Below are 17197 nucleotides of genomic sequence, written 5' to 3'. Positions count from 1 at the left end.
TCTAGCTATTTACATGGACAGGATATAGTACAGTAATTTCTTTAGTGATGTCTAAATGCAAACTTTTTATTGTGGCATTAGCATTTTCAGTGGATCATTTCCTACTATTTTGTAGTAGACAATATTATAATATTTTGTCTTTCAATTCTACTGCATAAACTAGAATATTACCTAATTTTCCCATAATGAGGTGAATTCTCATAAGTCACCCAAATTAATTATCTTTAGTTGTGGGGGGTATCCAATGTGGTTTTTGGTATTCTTGTTCATTCATGAAAATGTGTGATGATGCATAAACATGTACATATATATATTACAAATGAGTTTTATGTCTTTGAAAGGAAAATTAACAGGTGCAAAAAAGGCATAATACATGGAAGCAATGGTGTGGGGATGAAGTCACTTAGCCATTAAATGGCATGGAGAAATGAAAGTGTAAACACACTTAGGTGTGTAAATTATTTATTTTGTGTTGCATTATCCAAGTGGATAATAGACATATAGCCATAGTGTTGACTTTGGTTAATATATTTGTGGACTAATCTAAGCTAATTGAATAGTCAAATTGGGCTATTATTAGTGTGATCACAAAAATGTGGGGGTACCTAATATCAACATGATTAAAATATGAGATTCAAATGTTGATTAATGAACTCCTAATCTAAAAGACTAGCTAAACAACTAATAGAAAATAAACATCGAGGGGGATGTGTCTTAAGCCCTTAACATAAACTACTAATGATAGCAACCCAACCTATGTGATTGAAGATTCCATGAATTAGGGTCAATGAGTTATAACAAGTCATTGAGTAGTTTGGTGAGCATTATTATTGTTTTGATCATCCCTATGGTGTTTTGAATGGTTCAATTGTAATGATTGTGAGGTTGAGTTTATCTCACAAGTCTTAATAAATTCATATCCTTTGTTAGGTGGTGTGTTTAGTTACAGTTACACACTTGATGGATTTACCCATGTGACTGTGGAAGTGGGGCTGCTCTCTATGAAAATTTACTGGGCTAAAAATTTCTAGAGTACTCATGAATATCCAGGTATGGTGCATGACTTATTCGTATCAACATACAGGAGTTTTGTGTCTAGAGATGTTATGAAAGTGATATGTGTATAGTGTTAAGCTAAAAGAATTCGGTTCAAGAATTTAATGTTCACCAAATTCTTACAACTCACAACATATTTTCTTTAAGTGCAATTTAAACTAAAAGGTACTATCACCCAATGCATTACATCTCATAATTACCAAACCCTGATTTTTGTCTTTCCTCGATTTTTTAATTTGAAACATGTGGGGGATTGTTGATATTTATGTTAGATGTTTCAAATTAAAAAATGTCCATTTAATAGTTGTTGGTTTTATTTTAATTAAATAAACATTAAATTTTAACATATTAATTAGTTTTAATGTTTTTAAATGTTAACTACTACTTTAATGGTTTCGTATTTATGATGCGAGAAGTTATACTTAATTTTACCTACATAAACTGTGATCCAACTTCATTTCAAGGTACGTTTTTCTTCTTCAAAACAAGTCTATCTTTTTTTCTTTCTTAAAATATATATTTTGTTGGGTAAATAATGACACTACATCTCCTATTGCTTTGGTATTTTTGAGTGCACGCAAAACTGAGCCAACTGAATAATCCTGAAAGTCGTGCGCACAATGATTATATGTACCAAGAAATGTTCTCTATAGCTGCGAAATTGGCTTCAAGGACGGTGATCCTTCCACGCCTCAGCTTTTGATAAGTATTTGTACTTTTATTTAATATTAATTTTATTAGTAAATATTTTTCCTTCTATTATATTTCCAACAGCCTATACTCAAAGGAAAAGACACTCGGGCCTCAATTAAATTGCAATTCTATGATGGGGATATTTCTTCATATAGAAAAGGGGAACGCAGGAGGAAAATGCAGCATCTTATGTGTTTCGGAGAGTAAGAACAGTGAAGGGTGGTGGAGAAACCTTTTTGAAGCACTTATGCAGCTTTCTTGTCATCAGAACAAGCTTATTGCCATTAGGTGCTCAGACTCTGGTTCATGGTTCAAAATAGCGGTCGCGGGCAACGTCGCGTAAGGGACGTGGGAGACGTGAATGTTACGTAACGGAAAGCGGGTGTAACGGTTGTGAATTTTTTTCACGCATGCACAACCATGCCAAAATCGAAAAATAAGCATGAAATCCATTAATACGCGATTTTTAATGAATTTTGAAGGCTTTCATTCAACCTACAAGTGCTTTTTAATAGGTATTATGATTTTTATATTAATTTTAGTGCGCTGTTTACAAAAAAAAAAACTCATATTTTTTTATAGTTTACATTACTTTAGTAAGTACAAAGATGTAGAAATGTAATTAAAATAAAGAATCAATTAATTAAAGACATAAAGTTACTAAAAATGAGTCAATAGACTCAATACTCAATATGCACATTATACATACATGAATTTAAAAAGTGATCGGCATCAAATATCAATAAATAGTTGAAAATACATTAATATAATATTACAAATTTATAACATAACACATGTCACCACAAAAAAGAACGACGTGGAGGGTCTTCATAATTTGCATCTGTATCTCGAGATAGGGATTGGAAATTATCTCCCCATCCTTGGGGAAATACATAGCTGAATAAACCCAAGTTTGCGTCATTTCGTTGTTGCTCCTAAAAATGTACTGGTGGTGAAAATTCATCTGATATAGGAGGTGCATAATCTCCTATTTGACCATATCCTGAATAATGTCCATAAGTTGGGGCTGGGGCTGGCTGTGGGTAGTGTGTAGAAGAAGACTCACTATGAGATGATGGATATGCTGGTTGAGATCCATATGATTTTGATGATGAATCATCCAAACCAAAGTCGCCAAAACTACGAACCACAACATATGAATTTTTAGTAGAATCACGATCATGATGTTGGCGACTTATTCTACTTTGTGCACTATGACTGTCACTAAGGTCACCACTAGTAGAACTCCTTCTCTTGGGTTGTGAAGATTGGTACCCAGGAGGAATACACAAGTCATAATTTTCAAGTATATCAAGTAGTCCATAACGACTTTGAGGATATGTTTCCCCTATACATGATGTCCCTGTATCATACTATTAGCCTTACAAGGCTTAACATCCTGTTTTGATGCTAACAAACAAGTGGAACTTAATATATTTGGTTAAATAATGACATTTTAGGACTCACAAGGATCAAGCATAAAAATGCAAAGTCAAGGATCCATTGCAAGCTTATACTTCAAAGAAGGATGATCATATGAAACTTTCAAGATGATATTTTAAAGCTTGAACAATATGAGAGAGAGCTTAAAATATATTGAAGCTCAAAGACAAGATGGAGTCAAAGAAAGACAAGCATGAAGACTTAAGTGCTTAGAATGTCAAAGTCTTAAGAAGTCTTTATGTAAGTACTTCATCCAATTTCAATATGGATACATGAAACTCTTAGGTTAATTGCTTAGACCTAGATACCTTTTAAAATACTTGAAAAATATTTTTATAAGGTCAGAAGTTATTTCAAAAAGGTTAAAAATGTTTTTGGAATGAAAAACAACAATCTCGGGATTTTCCAAAATCTGTTATTTTTTTTTATATCTGTATTGATGAACATTTTTCTCTATCAAACACTCCTTATTTTAAAAAGTGTTCAACATGAAAGTTATGGGATTTTTTCTTAGCTTTCTGTTGATACTAAGGATGCACAATTTGGAGTTATACAGAAAAAGTTATGACCAAAATACTAAAGGGTGGTCGAAGCTGTCAGCACCTCAGCAAACTGACTGGTTAGCCAACTGACTAGAATAAACTGGTTTTGTCAGCCAACTGACATGTCAGCCGACTAACCATTTTGACCTGTGTTCAGTCAGCCGACTGATCATCTAAGAGAATCAATTTTTGGCGAACAGAAAGGTCTCAATCGCATGCCCAGCCGGCTGACCTTGTATAAACACCTACCCAGCCACCTGTCCAACCAACTAACCCTACGGGAATTTAAATTTTGAACTTCAACAGGAAAATTCTAAAAATTATATTTTTAAATCTAAACGTTATAAAAACTTGAAGGACACTCCAAGCAACTTGGGAGACAAGAAAACTCACTATAAATACATAGTTTTGCAAATCAAATTATACCAAGCAATTGAAAATCAATTCTCAAAAGCTGAAACTCTCATACTCTTAAAGCTCTCATGCTCTCGTCTTTGCACATTTGAATTGCTGAGATTTTTTGGAAGCAACTGATCAATCCTTCTCTGTATTTCTGAATTGTTGATTCTCATCTAGAAGGAAAACTTGGGAAAATCTCTCTTGAGCTTCAATTGTATTTCATATTGATATTTTGATTGAAGTATATAGTATTTGAAATTGTACTAATCCACCCTATCTGAGGGTAATTCTTTGCACACAGATTATTGATCTCGTTCTTGTAGATTTGACAATTCAATGATTGTTTGGATCGTTGCCCAAGCGTGGGGTATCACTTGGAGAGGTATTGCTCTAGCCTAGTGAAGGAGTATTTGAGCGTGGGGTATCACTTGTAAGGTTTTGTTCCGCCCGGAAAGGAACTAGTTTTAGTGAATCCTTTGGTGGTTTGCCAAAGGCGAGGACGAGGCTAGGGATAAGTTGAACCTCGTAAAAACCCGGTGTCTCTCTCTTTCCCTTAGTCTCTTTACTTTAAGCATATACGAACTGCGTGGATGTTTTAAATTCTTTAATCACATATACTACGTGGATTAGATATTAAATAAATTTAAGCTTAATTTGTTTTTGGGATTGCGGAAACCGAAAGGGAGTACGTTGGTTGATCCATACTTTGCGGAAACCATAAGGGAGTATGTTAATTGGTGAAACACCCAAAGATTCTTTAAACTGAAAGTTTATTTAACGTCTAAGCTTTTGAAAAGAATATTAGATTTTATATTGCACTTCATTTTAAGAAAGCAAATTCATTATCACAGGGCTTGCATTAACCACAGGGCTTGAATCAAACTTTCATATATACAGGGCTACAAACAAACAAAAGTTGAATCTTATATCTTAGTTTGAATATTATGGTTGTGGATTGAATATTATTTTAAGTATTTATTGTGTATCTGATAAATCAACAAGAAATCAAGAATTCATTGAAAGAATTAAAATAGGTTAAAGAATTCATTAAAAAGAATTAAAAGAGGTGAAGGATTCTTGAAAAGAATTAAAATAAATTTTTAAATCCAATTCACCCCCCATCTTGGGACTACAACTTGATTTTCAATTGGTATCAAAGCGGGGTTGTAGCAAATCCTAACTAGTAGTTACATAAAGATTTAGATGGCACAAATAGGCGTAGCTCCCTTTGGAGAGGGTCAATCCTCAACTAGATCTCCCATCTTTTGTGGTTTAAATTATACATTTTGGAAATAAAGGATGAGAATATATCTACAAACCATGGATTGGAAAGTTTGGAAGGTTGTCACACATGGTGACTTAATTCCTACTAAAATAGTAGATGGCAAGGAAATACCCAAAGAGGAAAAAGAATGGACCGACAATGACCATAGAATGTTATAAGTAAATTCAAGTGCTATGAATGCATTGTATTGTGCCCTTGATATGAATGAATTCAATAGGGTCATGACTTGCAAATCAGCCAAAGAGATTTGGGATAAATTGGAAGTTACCTATGAAGGTACTATTGATGTAAAGGACAATCGAATCAATATGCTCACTAGCGAGTGAATGAATCAATCACTAGCATGTACACTAAGTTCACCCACATAATAAACTCCCTCAATGCCTTAGAAAAAACATACACCACCTATGAAATGATTGGAAAAATACTTAGAGGGCTGCCACCTATATGGGAACCAAAAGCTACTGCCATAACGGAAGGAAGAAATTTGAAAAGCAATTCCTTAAATGAACTTATAGGTTCTCTCCTCACATATGAAATGACAATGAATAAAAGAAGTGGAAAAACTAAAGCTCAAGAATCTATAGCCTTCAAAGCTTCAAAAGAAAACTCTAGTAGTGAAGATGAAAATGATGAACTAGCCTTCATATCTAAGAAACTTGCAAGAATACTTAGAAGGAAGAATAAATTCAAAAGAAGAATCCAAAACTCCAAATCAGATGAAGAAGAAACCAATATAAAGAAATCAAAAAATAAAATCCTCACATGTTATAATTGCAAGAAGGATGGACACATAAAACTGGAATGCCCACTACTTAAGAAAGATTCTAAGAAGAAAAAGAAAAAGGCAATGAAAGTCACTACTTGGGACAATTTGAGTACAAGTAGTTCAGAAAAAGAATCAAGTGACCAAGAGCTTGCTTATACTTGTTATATGGCTTGGGACAATGAGGAAAGCTCCTCATCCAAATCCTTAAATAGTTCTTGTAGTGATTCATCTAATGAATCCAATGATGAAAGCATGTCATCTTATGAAGAGTTACAAAATGATTTATTCAAGGTGCATAAGATGTTAGTTAATATGACTAAACGATACACATCACTGAAAAACAAAAATGAAGTTGTGATGACTGAATTAGAATCTTGAAAAAGAAAAGGATTTAACATCAAGAAATTAGAGAGCAAGAATGAAAAATTGATGAAGGAAGTAGAAGACTTGAGAACCCAATCCTCTATGAAAAATGAGAAAGACTTATATATTTCTAAATTAGAGGATAAAATTACTAAAATGTCTAAAAACCAAGAAAAAGGGTAAAAATGTAGAAAATTTTGAAATTTATGATATAAGAAAGAAATTAAGGATCAAGCCAAAATCATTTACAATTTTACTAGAAGAAAAAAAAATTTTGACAAAATGATTGGCTCACAAAGAATGTCTTTAAATAAAGAAGGCATAATATTCAATAGAATTGAAAATAAAAGGAAAAAGAATCTCTATATGGAATACTTCACTAAAGCCTCTAAAGACTATGCTAACACCTCCTCAATGCCTACACACATACCACGTGTTTTCTATGTAAGAAAAAGGGGCATGTTAAGTTTGAATGTCCATTAAAGAGGAAATGTGTAAAAACAAAACAAGTTTGGAGAATTAAAGAAACATCCCTTGTTAAACCATCCGGACCCAAGAAAGTATGGGCACCAAGATGAAATACTAAATCCTTCAACTTCAATTGATATCGAATCTATGAAAAATCATACAAAGATATTGAACAAATTGAAATAGAGAATAAGGATAAAAATTATTCAAACTTATTAATGCTTATCTTATTGAAACTCAAGAAAATTGTTGACCTCAATTAATAAATAAATCATACAAGGCTTAAATTAAAAAGCATTAAGATACATAAAGTTTGAATGTTTATATGAAATCAAACGAAAAGAATATCTGAAACAAATAGAACTTGTTGCATAAGTAGTTTGATAAAGAAGAAATCTTGGCAGAAAAATTGTGAAGGTCAGCCAACTGACCATAAGATCAGCCGACTGACTAAACAACATCTTTAAGTAGAAAGGATAGGTCAGCCGACTGGACATAAGCTCAGCCGACTGACTAAAGGTAAAATTTTTAAACAATTTTGAAATGAAATATTTGAGCAACGCAAGAACAATCCAAACAAAAGTATAGTACAATGTACATGATAATGATATATTCCACGCTTATATGATATGCTATATGCTACATGTGTATATCTTGAAATTGGTATCTTGAAATCTCTAAAGACAATGAAAATATTGATGATTAATGACTCACTATATTTTGAAAATCTAAGCGTAAAGTTATTAAGCATAATTTAGAAGCATAAGTTTTGGTATGATATTGATATGACTTGATTCTTGACCATGTATGCTTGTGATAGATCACATGGATAAATGAAAATTTTGCATCTAAATAATTTAGTATTCATGAGCTATGCATAATGTGACATTAGCATTAGTATCTATAAAGTACATTAGTATCCATGAATATATAAATTGGAATTTTTGAACATGACAAGTATAATTATATCCATGAGCACATACAAGATATGAATTAATGAAGCATGAGATGATAAAAGGGTAATTGGTATCAAATCTGAATGTATTAAATTCAGGGGGAGTATTATGACTCATTGATTTTTTTTTTTTTTCTAACTTTTCAATTGGTATCATGAATTATTTTTTAATTGGTATCATAAATTTTCAATTAGTATTATTCTTTATTGTTTCAAAAGTTCAATTGGAATTAGAATTAATGAAAATCTCAATTAGTATCATATGCTTGATATGCATATATGATTTTCATATGCTCAAAATATGATTTTTTTTGTTTATATCCTACTCTTTTTGATTGATGTCAAAGGGAAGAGAAGTTTAGAGCAAAAATTGAAAATTTGAGTTTGGTATTGAAAAATTTTGAAATTTTGAACATGATATATGTAGTAAAAGGGGGAGAAGTATTTAACAAAATGGAGAAGTATTTGACACTGAATGATCTTGAACTTAAATGATGTGATGAGCATTATATTGTATGATATTGAAATTGGTGTTGATATTGATCTTGAAATTTTAAATATGTTGAGATGATGCTTATTGTAAGGGGGAGTCTTTTTATGGCTTACTCAAATATTTGCTCCTTATTTGTCAACATCAAAAAGGGAGAGATTGTTGGCCTTAAAAGGCTTAACATCCTATTTTGATGCTGACATACAAGTGAAACTTAACATATTTGGTTGAGTAAAGATATTTCAGGACTCACAAGGATCAAGCATGTAAATGCAAGGTCAAGGATCCATTGCAAGCTTATACTTCAAAGAAGGACGATCATATGAAACTTTCAAAATGATATTTTAAAGCTTGAAGAATACGAGAGAAAGTTTAAAATATATTGAAGCTCAAAGACAAGATAGAGTCAAAGAAAGACAAGCATGAAGACTTAAGTGCTTAAAATGTCAAAGTCTTACGAAGTCTTTATGTAAGTACTTCATCCAATCTCAATATGGATACATGAAACTCTTAGGTTAATTGCTTAGACCTAGCTACCTTTTAAAATACTTGGAAAATATTTTTATAAGGTCAGAAGTTATTTCAAAAAGGTTAAAATTGTTTTTGGAATGAAAAGCAACAATCTCGGGATTTTAAAAAATCTGTTATTTTTTTTATATCTGTATTGATGAGCATTTTTTCCCTATCAAACACTCCTTATTTTAAAAATGTTCAACATGAAAGTTATGAGATTTTCTCTTAGCTTTCTGTTGATACTAAGAACATCCAATTTGGAGTTATATAGAAAAAGCTATGACCAAAATACTGAAGGGTGGTCGAAGCTGTCAGCACCTCAGCAAACTGACTGGTCAGCCAACTGACCAGAATGAACTGGTTTTGTCAACCAACTGACAGGTTAGCCGACTGACCATTTTGACTTGTGTTCAGTCGGCCAACTGACCATCTAACAGAATCAATTTTTGGCAGACAGAAAGGTCTTAGTCGCCTGTCCAGTCGGCTGACCCTATATGAACACATACCCAAGTCACCTGTCCATCCCTACGGGAATTTAAATTTTGAACTTCAACGGGAAAATTCTAAAAATTAGTTTTTTAAAACTAAACGTTATAAAAAGTTTAGGGACACTCCAAGCAACTTGGGAGACAAGGAAACTCACTCTATAAATACATGGTTTTGCAAATCAAATTATACCAAACAATTGAAAATCAATTCTCAAAGTTGAAACTCTCATACTCTTAAAGCTCTCATGCTCTCATCTTTGCACATTTGAATTGCTGAGATTTTTTGGAAGCAACTGATCAATCTTTCTCTGTATTTCTGAATTGTTGATTCTCATCTAGAAGGAAAACTTGAGGAAATCTCTCTTGAGCTTCAATTGTATTTCATATTGATATTTTGATTGAAGTATATAGTATTTGAAATTGTACTAATCCACCCTATCTGAGGGTAATTCTTTGTACACAGATTATTGATCTTGTTCTTGCAGATTTGACAATTCAAGGATTGTTGGATCGTTGCCCAAGTGTGGGGTATCGCTTGGAGAGGCATTGCTTTATCCTAGCGAAGGAGTGTTTGAGCGTGGGGTATCGCTTGTAAAGTTTTGTTCTGCTCGGAAAAGAACTAGCTTTAGTGAATCCTTTGGTAGTTTGCAAAAGGCGATGATGTAGGCTGGGGATAAACCGAACCTCGTAAAAACCCAGTGTCTCTCTCTTTCCCTTACTCTCTTTACTTTCAGCATATACGAACTGCGTGAATGTTTTAAATTCTTTAATCATATATACTACGTGGATTAGATATTAAATAAATTTAAGCTTAATTTGTTTTTGGGATTGCGGAAACCGAAAAGGAGTACGTTGGTTGATCCATACTTTGCGGAAACCATAAAGGAGTACATTGATTGGTGAAACACCCAAAGACTCTTTAAACTGAAAGTTTATTTAACATCTAAACTCTTAGAAAGAATATCGGATTTTATATTGCACTTCATTTTGAGAAAGCAAATTCATTATCACAGGGCTTGCATTAACCACAGGGCTTGAATCAAACTTTCATATATACAGGGCTGCAAACAAACAAAAGATGAATCTTATATTTTAGTTTGAATATTATGGTTGTGGATTGAATATTTTTTAAAATATTTATTGTGTATTTGATAAATCAACAAGAAATCAAGAATTCATTGAAAGAATTAAAATAGGTTAAAGAATTCATTAAAAAGAATTAAAAGAGGTTAACGATTCTTGAAAAGAATTAAAAGAAATTTTTAAATCCAATTCACCCCCCTCTTGGGACTACACCTTGGTTTTCACATACCCATAACCATATTCTACACTGCCACCACCATCACCCCCAGCCCCAATCCCAGCACCACTAGGTCTACTACCTCCATCATCATCACTTGATTGGCTCAAACCAATATTATCATCACTTTGTGTACGTTCATGACTTAAATCATGCAAATTTATTGGTGGTTGATCATCTCCTTGCGCAGTACCATCGACCTCTTCATCTAACCAATTTGAGTTGTCCTAATCATCGAGTAATGGTGCCTCTCTTTCCTATAACCATGGACTCAAAGTGTTGACCCTATGGGTCATTCCCTATTTTGATTATGACAAATATTCTAGTATTTAATGTCTACCGAGTTGTTGTGCAGGTTTGCAATGACCAAATCTTATGATGGCACTCGGAAACCCGGAGGAAAATGACGACCCTAGTTGATCTTTATTGTTGTAATTCTTATTCATTTGGGTCTGTAATAATTATTTATTCAAAGAACTGTAATAATCAGTGCATGGCATGCATGTAGGAACCATAAGTTCTTAAATGACCTTAGAATGACTCTAGGTCCCAACACTTGCACCTACGAAAGCCCCCATTATCACACATGCTATCTGGGAAATCATATGTTTTGAATTAGGGCTTAAAATGCAAAATAATATGACTTCGGGCGACCGAACTTGGCAGTGTATCTTGCCTCGGTCGACCGAATAGTGAACTAAGTCAAGAGTTGACTTGAGTTTGGGTGATCGAACCGAAATGGCCGTGTTGCCTTCGGTCGACCGAACATTTGTTCAGACTTAATTCAACAACTCAGGTGCCTGAACTCCTAAGTTCAAAATACCCCTCGGGCGTCCAAAGTAGCAAGTTCGGGTTACCAAACTTAAGAACAGGCGACCGAACCTTGAGCATTTGAAAAATCGTCTGATTCAGCCACCCAAATATAAATTCAGGCACGCAAACATAGAAAACTCGCTTTATCCATTGTGTTTGTTCGGGCGACCGAACCTTGGGCTCGGTCGATCAAAAGTCTCGGGTTGGCATATTTTTACTATGGGTTAAAAGGGGTAAATCAGGGTTAAGTTTTTAATCCTCACTTAAAACATTTCTAATAATCCCCTGGGTGTCCCTAACGGTTATATTTTTGCCAATGCTTATATATACTAGTTCATTTGCACAATTAAAAGGTAATTAACACCTAGATTATCTTGAAAAACCTCTGAAACTTAAGTGCTCATATTTCACATACCAAGCCAAATACACTATTTCTTTGTGATTCCCTTGACAAACCTAGTTTCCAAAAGAGTGTTAGAATGTGATCTAGATTAGCTACTCTTACTCAAAACTCTCTTTGATATATATTGATTGTTTGATTTTATTGGAGAGTTTTAGCTACAGTTTTCCCCCGGTTTAACTAATATTCTTTGTGTGGGAAAACTTGTAGCTAGTGGGTCTTTGCATCACCATTGCAAGACTCACTTGGCTTGTGTTTTTTCTTTGTGCGAATATTTTCACAAGCATTATTTTCAAACATCTCGTGAGCTACATTTTGAGAAAATCATTTAAGAGATTTTTGTACACCCTTATTGCAACTCTTTGAAACACTTGTTGTGATTGATTAACATTAACTGTTAGTTTCAAAGATAGAGTATTTGCACACTCTTTGAGGTTATTGCACATTGACATTTGCAAGAGTGTAGTTGAACACATTGCACAGAGCTTATAGTTTCTATATTGTGTTGAAGTGCATTGATTTGTATTGGTACATATTCGCTTGATTAAGAAGCATTATAGTGTACCCGGTTCGTATTGTATTTCAATATCTGTTTTATTCCAGGCATGAGCCTGAAGAGGGAGACTAGCTCTATTGAATAGTCCTGAATTGACTTAAACTCGATTTGAAAAGCTAGGTGCACCTTCCTGATAAGGTATGGTTGTAGGTTGAAGTCAGTCCCATTAATTGACCTGATTGTAATCGGTGCCGCTTCACCCGTTAAGTGAGCATTAGTGAAATCCTCGGGCTTGCGAGCTAAAGGCGGGGACAAAGGCAGTATTGGTCAAATCCCAATAACATATCGTGTGTGCACTTTACATTTCCGCAATTTATTTATTTATCGCACGTGTATGTTTTATTTGTGATTGCATAGACAGGCCCTAGGTTGCGTACTACTGCTGCTAGATTGGTTGACCGAGACAAAAATTTTTAAATCTCCAATTCACCCCCCTCTTGGGATTACACCAAAGTCAATACAAAGAATCATCTTCTTCAAAAATACGGTCCAAATTAATAGGGTTAAAGCTATCTTTAATGCCCTGTTGGTTTTTTCTCATTGTATGTCTCAACTTTAATCTCATGCTGTAATGCACGAAAACAAGTTTTTGTAGTCTTATGTACTTTAGTCTATTTCTTGTTTTTGTATGGATGAGGCTAAAGGTGCTCTAATTACGCTTACAATTCGAAGCTGACATGGTCTGACTAACAACTCTGATTGCTATTTTTTGCAACTCAGGAGCACACATGTCATAATGAATCCACCATTTGGCTGCATAAATAATTGAAGAAAAACACATGTCAATAAGTGTATGTTTGAAAAGTAAAATTTGGACATAAAAATGACAAAATAGATCCATTCATCCATTATTTAGCCACATTTACCAGGATTTGTTTGTTTCACTACCCTTTGAGCTAGTGGAGTTCCAAATGTCTACTGCCTATCCCGATATAGCAACAACTAAAAAAGCAAAGATTGTAAGTATAATTAATTAATTAGATATATATTATAGAAAGAATGACAAAATGCTAAAATAATTCATTATTCAACAAAACCAATACTTACTTGATTAATAGCCCAAATTTGAGTGTCTATATCGAGCACCAGTCATCCATAACTTCTCGAACAACTTCAAAAGATGGTGGGGCACCATACAGAAATTGGGAGTTCAAAAGGTATCCTAAAATTAAATTTACAAATATATTAATCATGTTGAATAATAGTGTATTAGTGTTGTAACTTTTAATGCAACTACAAATGATTTAAAAGTTGAAATAATAAGAAATTGTATTTTATTTACACTTACTAGCTGCATGTAAGTCTTGATGCAATTGAAAACTCCACTGATGATTGATAATTTTCCAATAATCTTTGTAGTTGCGGCAATCTTTCTGAATTGCCAACTTTGCCCTATCAATTGCCTCATACATGAAACCCATTGTTGGTTTTTCACCACCATCAACCAATTTTAGAACTTTCACTATGGGTTCATGTACTTTAATCATATCAGAGGCCTTCTGCCAAAACTTTTTCCGTAAGATAATATTCTTTGCATCATATGCTGGGCTAGATTTTCCCATTCCAAACCTTGATTTTTTCCAAACACCAGATGTGAACATTTCCCTTAATGCTTGTTTATGCCTAATAATGGTCTCCAAGGCAATAAAGTTTGTGGCAAATCGAGTTATGCCAGGACGAAGCAATTCTCTATTATTTGTAAATATTTTCATGAAATTCACTATCCACGTGTGGTTGTAAATAAAAGAAGTTTTTATTTTAGCATTTTCTAAGACCTTCTTCACATTACTTTTCTTATCAATGTCTTCAAGAATAAGGTCTATGCAATGAGCTGCACATGTTGTCCAGTAGATATTGAGTCTCTTTTGAAATAATAATTTCCCTCCCGCCTTTATTGCAACTTCATTATCAGTTACTACTTGGAAAACATTTTCCTCTCCAATTTCTCCAACCACCTCATCCATTAATCTGAAATGAAAATATAGATTTAACAATTACTACTACTTAATTAAAAATATGCAAGTCATCAAGTGGCTTAAGTCAATTAAATTTAGAAAATTACCTAATTCAGTTGTTCGGCTCGGCACATCAAAGGCATCAACTGACTTGTGGAAAACAATGCCTCTATTAGAGTAAAGTAAAAAGTTTATTATGTGTTTTCTTGTGAGCCCTGACCAACCATCACACATAATGGTTACACCTCTCATTCCAAATGCCAGCAAAAGAAGATATATAAGTTTTCATTTCCTGATACTCTTGCTTTAAATATATTTCAAATGCCTCATAGGGTGATGGGACCTTCACCCCCTTTCCAACATCTGCAGTAACATTAAGCATCGACTGCTAAAAGGAGAGTTAGCTACGTTCGCTAGAATTAGATTATAAATTAGGAATTTGCTCACTGCTTTTCCTAATTGACTTCTTAAACCCTTCAAAATTTTGGTATTTATTTTTGGTCGTTTGGCACTCCTACTCCTTTCTAGAGTAGAATCCCTTGCTCTTAATCTAGCTTCAGGGGCATTAGGGTTAATCCATTGTCGCCCACTGCCTCTAGCTTCTCGGACACTTTGTGACCGAGCTCTACCAAAACCACTAGCACTGCCACTACTAGAGCCACCACCCTATTCATAATAATTACCACTTCCACCGGTTCTTGCCCTAAATCTTTGTCTCTCTTCCCATTCTTGTTGTGCTCATATGCTTTTTTGTCGAGCAAATTTCATTGTTTCATCATTTGAATCTTCTTTGTGGCTCAAATTTTAAAAATCTCCTCTGATTTGAGCTTTTACTTCATCTTGCCTTTTTTGTTTGTCTTTCTTCTTCCCTACATATTGTTGTAGATGTTTCATCATTTCTTCTCTCACCTGCATTGTTACATTACACAAAGACACCTGACCTTTTTTATGTGACAAGTGTTGTTTCAATCGTGTAATTCCTCCTTCAATTGTCTTTTCGCATAATTTACATAAGACAACATGCCTACTACCTTCCACTGGAGTAGCAAAATGCCAACCAATGTCGTCACTAGGTAGCTCTTCAGTTCCTTGTCTATGTTGGTGCTTAATTAGATGACTTCTACACAAGTAAACAAAAAAAAAAGTTATCATCCTTATACAATAAATTAAGAATAAAATGGTACATAATTAATTAATTAGTTAATTACTAACTACTAAAAATTTTAGTTGATTTATACATATATAATACAATAATTTATATTAAAATTTACAACAACAACAAAACCAAGCCTTAGTCCCACTAAGTGGGGTCGGCTATATATTAAAATTTACAAATTAACAAAAAAAAAAAAAAATGGATTGTAAATCTTACAATTTAATTATTTAAATGGTAATATACTGGAACTTGAGTCACTTAAAGAGTTAAGACTTGACTAATTGTGTACAAATTAGAATTTATTATAAATTGTAGATCTAATATTAAATTATTAGCTGTCAAGGTATTAAAAAAAATATGTAGAATATTAGTTAATAATTTTTTACTAAACTTGTAAACTTAAGTTTCTAAGTTCTATGTTCTAGGTTCCAACTGTCTAAGAGTCTAAGTAACTCTATTAATTTTATATTTTAAAAATTATATACTAATTTTTTATTTTAATTAATAAATTCTACTTATACAATCATTACTAATTTACAATTGTTAATTTATATTCTAATTAAATAATAAATAAACTAAATTTATATACTAATATATTTATAAACTGAAATTATAAAACAGACTAAAATTTACAATTTATATACTAATTAAATAAACTGAAATTTAAAATTCTTAAAAGTATAAATTGAAATTATAAAACAAACTAAATTTAAAGCTGAAATTTACAATTTATATACTAATTAAATAAACTGAAATTTAAAACAAACAAAAAATTTACAATTTATATAAAGTATAAATTGAAATTATAAAACAAACTAAATTATAACGTGAAGAGTGAAGAAGCAACATACCCACTGGCCACTACCAACTTACCACTTACCCACTCCCGACTCCCACGGAAGCTACGAGCCTACGAGAGAGCTGCTACAGCTGCAACCTACAAGCCTCCAAATTTTGGAGGAATTGAAGGCTTCGAAGATTCGAAGCTGATTTTTGGGTTTTATGCTGGACGAAGGAGACGAATGACGGAGGATTGAGGGAGGCAAACCCATACGAAGCTGATTTTGGGGATTTTAGGGATTTCGAAACTTCAGATCAGTAGATCAAAGCTGTAAGAAGGAGACCAAGACTCGAAGAGTGATTCGAGTGAAGACTGAAGAGTGAAGAGGGAACTCAGCTTGCAGAGCACGACAGATCTAAGGTTTCAAAGGCTTGAAGGCTCGAAGCTGCTTTTTGGTTCTTCAGAGGCTTCAAATGATGAGATCAGACGAAGGAGAGATGCACAAAATGGAGCAGATTCAAAGAGATAAGGTACGCTGTAAGGGGTTGTCGGCCCTAACATGCCGTAATGTTAGTGTAACGGCTGTTATGGGCCATTACGGACCATGTGAATTTTCTCCTCACTGCTAATGTGGCCTGTAATGGTATCAGCCACCTGTTTTTCCGTTACGTAACGGCCGTTACGCTACATAACGGCCATTATTTAATACCATGCTCTAGTTCTTTGAACACATTAAGACAAGAAAGGTTGATGATGGAGCAAAGTTGGGGTT

At 33.4% G+C, this 17197-nt stretch overlaps 1 protein-coding gene across 7 annotated transcripts in view; it reads right to left on the bottom strand.

Annotated features, from left to right (window-relative positions):
* Positions 1 to 17197, bottom strand: part of LOC131161771 (uncharacterized) — a 147601-nt gene that overhangs the window by 10618 nt on the left and 119786 nt on the right. The window contains exons 10-12 of one of the 7 annotated variants that reach the window (XR_009138616.1): positions 13581 to 13695; positions 13400 to 13475; positions 13006 to 13286 (exon numbers count right to left, since the gene is read on the bottom strand). The exons of the other annotated variants lie outside the window; for them this stretch is intronic. The gene's annotated coding sequence lies outside the window, so the exon portion shown is untranslated. Of the gene's footprint in view, positions 1 to 13005; positions 13287 to 13399; positions 13476 to 13580; positions 13696 to 17197 lie in introns of those variants that run through there. 7 annotated transcript variants of the gene reach the window in all.

The sequence above is a fragment of the Malania oleifera genome, chromosome 8 (genome assembly GCF_029873635.1).
Source record: "Malania oleifera isolate guangnan ecotype guangnan chromosome 8, ASM2987363v1, whole genome shotgun sequence".
Lineage (NCBI taxonomy): Eukaryota > Viridiplantae > Streptophyta > Magnoliopsida > Santalales > Ximeniaceae > Malania > Malania oleifera.
The sequence above is the reverse complement of the archived record's forward strand: the minus strand, read 5'-3'. Positions and strand labels throughout refer to the sequence as shown.